Source organism: Monodelphis domestica, chromosome 2, assembly GCF_027887165.1.
Source record: "Monodelphis domestica isolate mMonDom1 chromosome 2, mMonDom1.pri, whole genome shotgun sequence".
Classification (NCBI taxonomy): domain Eukaryota; kingdom Metazoa; phylum Chordata; class Mammalia; order Didelphimorphia; family Didelphidae; genus Monodelphis; species Monodelphis domestica.
Window position 1 is genome coordinate 259,482,910 of NC_077228.1, and position 13,116 is coordinate 259,496,025.

Genomic DNA, 13,116 nt, shown 5'->3' on the forward strand with positions numbered 1-13,116 from the left:
ATTGAAAAAAACTTGCATAAAAACACAAAAAATATAAAGGAGAAATACTTGAGATGCAAAATAAACATTCCACACCTTATAAAGGGGTTTGAAGCTTGAGTAGGAAATAATATATATGTGTATGTATATATACATATGTGTGTATGTATATATATATATACATATATTAAAAGAATTTGTCCTTAGGTATAGAAAGTACCATGTACCTAGTTATTCATCTACAGAAGGCCCCCAAAAGAACTTGGGAATAGTAACCAAATGAATTGGAATGGATTACCAATATTGAGGGGCTGGACCTCTCCCATCTCCCACCTAGAAGCTGAAAGATCTCTGAGGGAATCTAAGAGACAAGGCTCCTGCCACCCAACTGCACCAGAGAAGGTGGTGTCCAGGGAGTCCAGTAAATTTGTCTAGCAGAGAAGCCATACTGTGATAACAGTTTGACAGATGAATGGCTTGCTCAGCTTTGTCAGGCAGAAGCAGCAGCCCCTTGGCCAAGTGACCTGCTTGGCCCAGCCTGGCAGCAGGCCAGTGGCAGAAAAACCTACTTCATCAGACCCAGTAGCAGGTGAACCAACTCAGCATCTGAGTGACCTTTTCCATGTAGACCAGCAAAGTAGTAAGTTACCTCTTTGAGCCTGCCAGTACCAACCAGGGGGAGGTGGTTTCTAAGCTATCCTTCTCCTTTTAGTGACTGGTTTACATCAGTTAAACATCTTGCAGAAAAGCAGTATAGTGTATTTGAGATAGAACTTGCCTTGAATCAGTATGTCTTAGGTTCCCATCCTACCTTAACACCTACTGACTGTGTGATCCTGTATGAGTCATCCAACCTTTCATTGTCCCCAGGCAACTCTAGAAGACTATAAAGTATAGAGAAGGTGTTGATTTGCATTGACTGAGGAAGTTTCTTCCTTTAAAAAATTATTTTATTTTCAACTCTAAATTGGAAACAAATATCATCCTCCCCCCCCCCCATAGCCAGTGCGTGATTCTTCTGGGTATCACATGTGTCCTTGATCTGAATCCATTTCCATTTTGTTGGTATTTGCATTAGGGTGTTCTCAACTCTAAATTGAGAAAGCAAGAAAAACAAAATCTACTACAAATATGTATAGTCAAGCAAAAAGATTGCCTGCATTAATCATATCATATTCAGGTATGTATAGATACACACATAAATACACTTGGAGAATCATGGTCTCAGAGTTCAATTGGTGTATATATCTATATATGTAAATATCACACATATATATACATATACATACAAGGGAAGGGACTTCAGAAGCAAAATAAATATTCCACAACTTAGAGAGGGATCTGTAGTTTGTTTTATATATGTATATGTAATACATATAAACACATATAATATAGATATATATTGTACAATATAATAATACAGGCAGTTAGGTGGTTGGCACACTAGGCTTGGTAATCAGGAAAACATCTTCCTGAGTTTAAATCTAGCCTCAGACATTTACTAGCAGTATAACCCTGAGCAAGTTACTTAACCCTGTTTGACTCAACTTCCTAATCTATAAAAGTAGCTGGAGAAGAAAATGGCAAACCACTCTAGTATCTTTGCCAAGAAACCCCCAAATGAGGTAAAAAAGAATCAGAAATGACTAAAAAAACTGGACGATACATATGTACTATACATATACACCTGTGTGTGTGTGTGTGTTTCATCATGAGTCCTCTGGAATTGTGGTTGGTCATTGTATCAGAGTTCCTAAGTCTTTCAAAATTGTTTGCCTTTCCAATTCTGTAAACATTATATAAATTGTTTCCTTGGTTCTTCTTACTTCCCTTAATTCCCAGCTCATTACAGGTTTTTTCAGGTTTCTCTGAAACCGGTCCATCCATAATTTTTTACAGTACAATTCTTTTATATTCATATACCATAATTCATTTATCCATTACCCAATTGTTTCCAGTTTTTGCCATGAAACGAACTGCTATAAATGTTTTTGTACATATGAGCCCTTTTCAGATAAAGGAAGTATCTTAACTAGAAGCTCCCCACGCCCACGCTGTTGAAATCAGTTATGATTTAAGAAACAAAATTAAACAAAAAAACAAAAACTCTTTCTTGACACTTGAATGAAATTGCCTCTCCTATAAAGATGTTGCCATGGAAACTTGGTAAGCAACATATATTACCTAGAGTTGAAAAAGGGGGCAGAGCTTCAAGACCTTCTACTGCAGGGGTCCCCAAACTTTTTACACAGGGGGCCAATTCACTGTCAGACTGTTGGAGGGCCAGACTATAAAAAAAAACCTATGAACAAATCCCTATGCACACTGCACATATCTTATTTTAAAGTAAAAAACAACAAAACAGGAACAAATACAATATTTAAAATAAAGAACAAGTAAATTTAAATCAACAAACTGACCAATATTTCAATGGGAACTATGGGCCTGCTTTTCACTAATGAGATAATCAATGTCCAGTTCCATATTTGTCACTGCTAGCTGTAACAAGTGATGCAATGTGCATCAGTTAGTCTAGATCTGGTTCGAGATTTCAGATGTTTTATTTTGGAAAAAGTCTGTTCACAGACATAAGTACTGCCAAAGATGGTTTCCATTTTGAGTGCATGGTTCCTGAGATTAGGATATGTCTCAGAGGGGAGAGATGCATAGAAATTAGGCAAGCTGCTTGACTTGAATTCATCTTTCAGATTCTGCAGTCTAGCCAGTTCCATTTGGTAAATTGTATCCACATTTTCAATGTTAATAGAAAATGGGTTACTGAAAAGCTGTATGTCCTGTTCATGGAGATGGAGCACTTTAAATCTGAATTGGAAATCCTTTTGCAACTTTTCCAGTGAATCCACACATGTTTCTTTGGGGAATGCAATCAAGGGTTTTTCCACTAACAGATTTTGAATTAAGGGGAGGTAGTAGAAATTTTCCTCCTTCACTTGTTTGATAAGGAGGCCTAATTTTACTTCAAATGCTTTCACATGTGATTGTATATCACAGATGAGCTTCCCTTTTCTTTGAAGTTGCACATTGAAACTTTTGAATAGCTCTGTTACATCTGTCAGAAAGGAGAGGTGCCATTTCCATTCTGCATCATTGAGCTCTGGTACTTCTTTGTTTTTTGAAAGCATAAAAGCTGTAATCTGTGGAAGTAAGTCATAGAAATGTCTCAAAACTCTCCCTTGACAGCCAAAGGACTTCTGTGTGGTACAGAATATCTTCATTGGCAACATTTAGCTCAGACAGAAATTCCCGAAATTGTCTGTGGTTTAGTGCATTAGCTCTAATGAAGTTAGCACAAGATACCACAGTTTTCATAACAGAGTCCCACTTCAGTGATTTACTACATAGGAGTGCTTGTTGGTGGATGAGGAGAATGGTTTCGTTTGTCCATCTCTTGGTTCATGTAAGCAATTACTCCTTTCTTAGATCTCACCATGCTAGGAACACCATCAGTTGTCACACTGGCTAGTTTAGCCTAGTCCAGCTCCAAATCCTTCACAGTTTGGGAAACCTTTTCATAGATATCCTCTCCTGTAGATGTCCCTTTGATGCTTTACAGTGCAGCAAGCTCTTCTGTGACTTCAAAATTGTCATTTGTCCCATGAATAAAAATTAGAAGTTGTGCAGAATCATAAACATCATTGTTTTCATCAAGAGCCATAGAAAAATAGGAAAGTTTTCTTGTGGAGTTTTGCAAATGCTGTTGCAAATTGTCTCCCATTTCTTCAATCCTTCAGGTATTTGTAGAGTCTTGTAAGATTTAAAATAGTGGAAGCCATAAACTGTTATAGATAAAAGAGTGGTTTGCTTAAATTGTGACCACAGAAAATATGGTTTCAAGACAGTGTCTTGTTTTAAATCAAATATTAAGTGGTTGCCAGGGAAAAATTCCCAAATATTAAATATACCCAAGTCAGCTGGGTTTTATAGAGATTTTAATTAATACAAATGAGGAATTAATGGAAAAGAGAGAGTAAGAGGAAACAATGAGAAAAGAGATAGGCCAGCCTGGGACAGCCTAAGCTTTTAAGCCTTAAGAGAGAGATCAATCAGTCTTTTATCCACTCACCACAAGATTTGTCCCAAGCAAGATTCTAGTGTTCAGAGAGACACCAGTTCAGCTTCAGCTAGCTCAATCAAGTTCATCCATCAAGCCCTTCAAGGCAGCTTTGGCCAGCTGCCTCTTCCAATTCAGCTTTTCCCAGCTGAATTTTCTGAGACCTCTTTTTGACCTCCTTTTAAAGGGAATTTTCTCCTATGTCACCTCCCCTAAGTTCTCACATCTACCAATCACAGTAGACATTTTCCAAAGGACTGACCATTCTTAATTCACACCTGAGTAGACTAAACTTTTGATTAAGTTCACACCTGAAAAAACTTCTGAGTAAGTTCTCACCTCTTTGCTCCTTGTAAATTTACAAGTTGCCTGACCTTTATAGGTACTTAGCACCCTTTTGTATTAGATCTAAAAATAGGCACAGCTTAAGAACTTTTGCCTTACTATAAGTATGGGTTAAGTATTTTTCATTGTTCAGCAAGAAGTTTACAACTTTATCTTCCCCTAAAGTTTGCTTAAGTATGGGTGGAGTAGAGGTCTCACATTCCTGATCTAAGTTCCTTCATTGTTTAAAATGGGGAATGGTCTTAACCAAGTGTTATGAAGTAGGATCTGAGAATTTTTAAGATTCACAGTCTGAAAGACTAACTGTATTAAATAAGTCTGCCTTTTCTGGACACATCTCTTTGGCAACAGAAAGAAGGCACTCTTTAGCAAATTTTCCCTCCAGGAATGGTCTGCCAGTGCACGCTATTGCAGGCTTGGCAACTTGAAAACTTGCTCTCAGTGATGAAATATTTAGCTGCTTCTTAGTATTTTGCTGAGTTGTCAATGTATTTTTCAGTTTTAATATTTTATCTTTTCTCACATCTCTGACCAAACAATCATATTTATCTTTATGTTGAGTTTGATAGTGTCGACGCAAATTGTATTCTTCGAACATAGACACTATATTCTGGAATATCAAACACATAGCTCTTTCCTTGTACTGCATGAAAAAGTAATCATGAGTCCACTGTTCTTTGAATATCCTACACTCCAAGTCAATTTTTCTCTTTCTTGACATCATTGTTTCTTAGGGATTCCAAATTGCTTTTAGTAAAATACACACACACAGCCCTACAAAAACAATATACCAACAATAATTTTGCCTACACAGAGACATACAGACTGCACTGACCATCAATGCAGTCTGATCTGGATCCATCAATGCAGCCTTCCCAGTCCACATCATTTCAGCCTCACCAGTGACCATATTGGTGGAACTCCACTTTTACCTTGGGCTCACACTGGTGCAGTATAGGAACCAGCACGATTACAGAGCCGGTTCCTCCACCATATTTCCAGTTCACACTACCCTGTGCAAACCTCACTGCGATCTGTGAACTCACATAGGAATCTGATCAAGACCCATGCAATTAGATTCCATGGCAGGAAAAAAGAAGGCATGACACTAGTGTGTTTCCTCTTGTGGTCCCTATTTATGGATCTGTAATTATAGACCATAATACAAAAAACACATGCCTCACTTTCCCCACATGGTACAATGGCAACCATACCCCCCAGATGCACAACATAATGGCCCCTATAACCTCCCTTTGCCCAAAAGTCTCTCCCCACATTACCAAACAGTATAATGGCCCCCATACTCCCCTAGATGCACAACATAATAGGGGCCATTATGTTGTACATCTGGTGGAGTATGGGGGCCATTGTACACTGTGTTTCCCCCCAAATAAGATACTCTCTTATATTAATTTGACCCCCCCAAAAAACGGAGTGTCTTATAAAACACCCAGTGGCAGTGGGGGGCTTCCCACAGTAGAGGCCCACCCCTGATGTCACAGGCCAAATCACCACTCTCTGATGCCTGTATCCAGTACTGGAGGCAGTGCTGGACCTATGCACTGTATATTTCTGTCTGGGATAGAGGAGGCTGAAGCACTGGCTGTGATGGGCCTGTCACACCTTGCACAGGCCCATCATTGCCACCACTATACTGGGCAGCAGTATACATAGTACGGAATCCCCTCTACCAGATCACTGCTCACCATGCTGACATCTTCCATTGTGCAGCTACATAATCCTTTGCACAGCGCCTCATTCTCATTCAGTTACTCTCAGAACAAGGTGCCACGCAAAGGATTATGTCACTTGAATTAGTACTATGTGTGAGTGACACCATGCTTTGTGGCACCACCACATACAGTTCTCCTCTCACTGACCACCAATGAAAGAGGTGCTCCTTCTGGAAGTGTGGTGGGGGCTGGATAAATGGCCTGGCTCCATGTGGCCCATGGGTCATAATTTGGGGACCCCTGCTCTACTGACCGAGACTTGAAAGGGAGGAGTAGAGTAATGGTAGGTTGATGTGTCATGGAGGGTAATGTGGCCAGCAACTATGCTGATAAGTTGTTTCTCAAGAGCAGAAGTGTCAAATGATGCCCAAAGGCAGCATATGGCCCACAACTCTCCTGAGTAATGGGAACCAGATTAAAATATAATTGGACTATCTAACAAAATAAATAAAAATGCAAAAAAAAATAGATAGTATTATGTGGTTTTCTAAGTCAATAGGGATCTGTATGTACAGTTTAGTGGCCCCTACTTGTATTTGAATTTTATACCACTGCTCTAGAGCACTACCTGGGGAAGCTCCTGCTCCCTTTTCCAATCCAAAAGGAAAAATTAAACCTTGGCTGCAGTTCACATCACAGCCCGTATCTTACATAAAGGGAGGTTGAACAGAGCAAGAATAGATATTTTCTGCCCGTTTCCAGTACACTAAATGGAAGCTTGGAGGAGGTTTTTTTCTAGTCATGTGCAGAATCTTGCCACTGTGTGATGATAGAGTCCCTTAACTAGTTGAAGAAAGATCAGATGAGCTGATGTCTCAAGGACTTTCAGAGGGAAATGACTAAGTTCCAAAAGTGGTTGCTAAGTCAGAACTCAGTACCAAAAAAGATAACCCCACCCCTTGGGCAGCTGGGTGGTTCAGTGTATAGAGAGCTAGGCCTGGAGGCAAAAAGACTTCTCTTCCTAAATCCAAATCTATCCTCTGGAAAAAAAAAAAAACAAATCTATCCTCTGACACTTTTAGCTGTGTACCCTGGTCAAGTCACTTAACTCTGTTTGCCTCTGTTACTTCATCTGTAAAATGGATCAGAGAAGACAATGATAAACACCTCCATTATTTTTGCCAAGAAACCCAAAACGGGATCACAAAGAGTCTGACATGACTAAAGACATAACATGACTGAAATGACTGAACAACAAAACTCCTTTCCTCCATCTACCCCTTTTTTTTCCTTTTGGATTTATAACATGAAGATTGCTTTGAGCTGCCTTATGAAGGTTAAATAGGATATGGGAATGGAAGAATAAATTATTTGTGATTTTAAAAAAAATAAATGGGATATGGGTAGCATCTCATTCCCAAGACTGGCTTTCATTCACTTGGTGGTCTTGACTAGTGTAAGCTTAGAGTTCCTTGTGTGGAAAAGTGGCCTCGTGTTTATGAACACCCACCAGTAGTGTGGGCCATCCATTGTATAGCTAGAAGGGAGTCAGAATAGACATCTGTAGCCTTTTCTTCCCCTACCCTTCTCCAAGGGAGATCTTAATTCCTGCCAGGAAGGGAAGTAGGAAGTTGGAAGTCACTCTGTTCTCAGAGAGAAAAGTCTGAATAGAAGTATATAGAGCTATTCCCTTAAATACTGTGTCTAGGGGATATGAATGAGTTCAACCTAATTTCCAGTCACTTTGCCATTTTTTGGGGTGGTGGATTAAGAGGACCCTCAAGTACTAGATCCAAGGCTTGACCCCTTGCCTACCTAATACCGGTTCTACAATGGATACACATGGTGAATATCTGAGAACTACATTCTTTCAAGTCATAGCAAAATGGAAATCAGAGAATGCATATGTAAGAAAATATATACCAGCCAATATAGAGTGAAGGAGCTCTCTCATTGGGATTGAGATAACTCAGCCACACCAAGAGAGTGTACTGGATCTCACCCAAAGGGAAATCCCCCAATATCTCTAGGGTAGCAAATTGAGGCCAGAGACATGATGGGAACTTCTGGCTCCTCTCATATCTTTTTAGTGTATTTTACTTCAGCTGCCTGGAGCAGAATTGGCTCTTCCATGTTCTTTCTAGTAACTGGAAGCCAGGAGTGTCAAGGGGGTACTGAAATGAAGCTTTCTTACCTCTCACTAACTCCACCCCACTTCTCTTGAAGGGTAGAGTGTTGTTCATCTACACCAATAAACAGAGAGTTTCATGCCCAATGGGCTCTGGGACAGGGGTTATATTGGGAAAGACTGAGCCAAGAATTGGTTTGCTTCTTTTGTATTTCCTTATTTGGTCAAGTATAATGAAATGGAAATGTTCAGATGACCTTGTGAATTTTGAAAGGTCTGGGGGTAACAACTTTAGGGTCCTTGGAGTATTAGTAGCAGAAAGCAGGGAGAACTTCTAAATTGGGAGTCGAGACTGGACCAAGAATGGTCAGTTCATCTAGCTGGAAACAGAACCCCTAAGGACACATGGATGCGAAGGAATGGCCCACTGAAGGAAGAAACAACTTCAACAAATATGAATTCTTGAATTTAAAAAAGAATATCACCTATGGATGGGCTCAAGCAAGCAACTGGTGGACTTGGCAACAACATAATTGAAAGGGGGCAGGGACAGAGAGGCCATAAGTGGGAATCAGTATGATGACTGACTTAGGTGTCTTGCTGGAAAATGTATTAAATCCCCAATTGAGATCAGAGGTATAAGGGAAATAAGGACTAGTGAAAAAACATGTATTAGTAAAAGAGCCTCAAGTTTACCTTGTGTAAGGATTATTTGTGAACAGACACTGGTGTTACTTGTAGGATGGTATATGATGATCTAAAGGAACTTGTTGTGGAGGAGGTGAGGTGTTGAATGATAGGAGCCTAGATCAAGTGGTTCCTACTTTCTCTCACACTCTTCCTGGGCTATGCTCTCAAGGGGTGTTACTCAAGGAATCGGGGTTCTCCTGTTATAAGAGGGTGATGGGGAGATGAAGGAAACTCTCCCCTATCTGTTGATGTAGGATATACCCCCAAATTCCCTTGCATGATATGTCCAGAAAGATAAATCTCCCCCAAGTCTGATGACTCAGCAGGGGAGGTGTCTATATCAACCCTCAGCCATGGCTGATCAGTAGCCTCAGTGAGTTCCCTTTCTCCAGGCTCCTTTGAATAATTCCACTTTGCTAATATCTGACTGTGGTAAAGTTGTTTTAATAGGTATTGGGTATTGAGATAGAGGGGAGCTGGATAGAGGGTAGAGGGGTTCCTGTTTCCTATGTCCCAAAAATTCCTTCACTCTGTTAGCCTCAAAGCTGGACAGAGTTTCCCACTACCCTTCCCACTATTTCTCACTCTTAATTTAATACTAATAGGGCCAAGGAATAATCAGAGCAAGTGTAATAGGCTAAGGGGAGAGATTCAGGCTCTCAGGCTGAGAGTCCACGACCTTCACAGGTCTGAAGAGACTTGACACCCTGGTTAGATGATCTCAGAGGTACAACGTTGCTGAAATACTTTTTTGGAATAGTTTTAGGGCTAGTCACTGGTAAATCCTCGATTGGCTCTTGGCAAGATCTCCAGCAAGGAAAGTGCTTCCTGCCTCCTCAAGATCTTCACTCAAAAGCCCAGAGTTCTTCTAGGAGCTCTCTTAAGTCTGTTCTTCTTTCCCATCATCCTCTGCTACCAATGGTCTTTGCTGTCAATGATCTTCTCTTTCAATGTTCCATCTTTTCCTTTGCAACCTGCCCTTATACTTACTAGTGTTCTCCATTTGACAATGGGGTCAAAAAGTGGGTGGCCTTTCATTAGAGGAACTTGGAAGGATACAGGAGTAATTTAAATAACCACCACTGGAATTTAAACAACCAATCACTGGAAAATGACTGGTGAAAGCATGGTCCACTGGAGTACAGTTGGAACTCCTTTGTCAAGTACCATTGCCTGAGGACCCCACAGAAGACTGTTCCAAATGAGAATGATGCTTTGTCTCTTGTAGGTGGCTAAAGGGTGGAGTTGTGCAAATATAGCTTCATTAAAAATGAACTTCTGAGGGGGCAGCTGGGTGGCTCAGTGGTTGAAAGCCAGGCCTAGAGACGGGAGGTCCTAGGTTCAAACCTGGCCTCAGACACTTCCCAGCTGTGTGACCCTGGGCAAGTCACTTAACCCCCATTGCCTAGCCCTTACCACTCTTCTGCCTTGGAGCCAATACTGACTCCAAGATGGAAGGTAAGGGTTTAAAAAAAAATTTTTTTTAATGAGCTTCTGTGGTAGTCAGTTCCCTATAATGGAAGGAATTTAGTAAATCAATCAAATTATCACCCACTCCATTTAAAGTGCCAAGACACTAAGCTCTGATATATTTTTCTGGAATATTCACTATACATATTCACTAGGTGTGAATATGGTCTAGACACCTGTTAACAGGAAGTTTGTTTAGACTGGCTGAGAGACTTGGTCATCCACATTTAACAAATTGTAAACCAAGAAAGTGACTTCCAGCTAAACCCTTGAAAAGGGATCACTTGAGGGAGAAGACCAAGCCCTGGCCTCACTCAGTCTTGCTTTCTTGTTTCCTCTTTTCTATTTTTTTTTTCAATTACATGTAGAAACAATTTTTGACAATTGTTTCCTGACATTTTGCTCTTCAGATTCTTTCCTTCCTTGAGGCAGAAAATCATCTGATATAGGTTATATCAGTGCTATTGTGCAATACATTTTCCCATATTCCCTATATCATGTCACAGTCTTTTGAGGGGATGTTTTATGTGAGCTTTATCATCATAGCAAATATCCATGCCTCAAAACTAATTAAATATGCTGACTTGTCTAATACAACCAATAACCATGAAGAGATCATCTGTGAGGGTTCTTGAACATTAGAAAATCCTCCTAACCAATAGAGCTTGACTGTAGAGCCCTGGGGGAAAGATGAATTCGGTTTCTATTTTCTCAGCGGGCATTATATTGACTGTTGTCTTTTGTGCTGTTTGTTTTTTATTTTTCTGGCAGCAAGGTTAGAACTATCCAGTTCTAGCACTAAAACCACCATGGCAAATGCAAAGGCAGTAAAGGTGCCCCTGATTTTATTTGTTGTTCAGTCTTGTCTTTTTTCTTGGCAAAGATTCTGAAGTGGTTTGCCATTTTCTTCGTCAGTGGATTAAGGCAAACAGAGGTTAAATAACTTGCCCAGAGTCATATTGCTAGTGAGTGTGTGAGGTTGGATTTAAGTTCATGTTTTCCTGACTCTAGGCCCAGTGCTCTACCTGACCCATCTAATAGTGTCAACTATATCTTTGCTAAATATCTTTCCATAAAGTCATACAGAGCCATTATTATTTTCATTGGACATTAGAGAAGACAGAGGCTGAGAAAGGTTAAATAATTTGCCTCAGCCACACAACTATACTCTCAGAAGCAGAATTTGAATTCAGATCCTCCTGACAAGTTCATCATACTGTCTTTCCATCAAAATACCTAGCTACTTTCTCTGGTGGATCTGGATTGGGAAACATCAGTTCATGGCTGTTCTAGCTCTGACAGATTGCCCCGACTCTTTGCCCCTCCAAAGCCTCATCTGCAGACACATAGTGAGAAACAGTCAGAGGCAGGGCTGTGCTAGAGGCTGCCCATTATTAAAAATTTTCAGTGTAAGCCTCTACATCTTGGACACTGGCAAGTGTTGCAAATCAGGGCATGATTTATCATTTTATTGACTTCTAAACTTAAGAAAGTGATGGAGAAAGTGTTAATAATGCAGATTAATCAAATCTGGCCTCAGACACTTCCTAGCTGTGTGACCCTGGGCAAGTCACTTGACCCCCATTGCCTAGCCCTTACCACTCTCCTGCCTTGGAGTCAATACTATGTATTGACTCCAAGACAGAAGGTAAGGGTTTAAATTAAAAAAAATAATGCAGATTAAACTTAAAAGTATGAAAAAATAAATATCTTTCCATATTATGGTCTTTTCTTAACTATTAGGTAGTCTACAAATATATTTCATTCTAGTCTTGAACCTCAACCGCTACATTGGCCCATGTCAGGCATGGCCCAGAAAGTCTAATATTCCTCATCAGGATTGGATCAGAATGACCTTGTGACTGACCTGAGGGTTGAAATTGTGGTTCAGTCTCATCTGTGTTCAGATGCAGAGAATAATTCAGGTTGGCGGTTTATTGAGGCAAGGTAACGGGACAAATGAGGAAAGGATTCCAGAACAGAGGATGTTGTTGTCCTTCAGTCATTTTCAGTTGTATCCAACTTTTCCTGACCCCATTCCAGGGTTTCTTGGCAAAGATACTGGAATGACTTGCTATTTCCTTCTCCAAAGAACAAAGGTTAGTATGGAATAATTGAACCAATTCAGGAGTCTAGCTTGAGGGAGAAGGAAATAGTTGGAACAGATGAAACAGCCTGTGAAGGAACATCCTGAAAAGTAGAGGGATTAGAGGCTATGGTGAGGACAAAGAATAGATTTTGGAGTATTAAGGTAGAAAGAAGAGATGGAATGATAGAAGATATGATCAGATAAATGAATTCTGGAGATCTTTAATGCTGTTGTAGAATAATTGTGAGTGATGGCAAGTCAAGAGTACCATCATCTACGTGTATAAATGAGAGCGTATAGAGTGATGATAACTAAAACATATATAATGGCACTTGAGTGCTACCTATTGACATAGAAAACCACATATGAATATTATATATTTATTTATTTGATTAAATATTTCTCTATTATATAAAAAAAAAAACAACCCTTACTTTCCATCTTACAATTAGTGTTGGTTCCAAGGTGGAAGAGCAGTAAGTGTTAAACGACTTGCCCAGAATCACCCAGCTAGGAGGAAGTGTCTAAGGCCAGATTTGAACCCAGGACCTTTAGTCTCTAGGCTCTCTTCCCCCCCTTTTTTTAACCCTTACCTTCCATCTTATAATCAATACTGTATATTGGTTCCAAGGCAGAAAAGCATAAAGTAAAGCAACTTGCCCATGGTCAC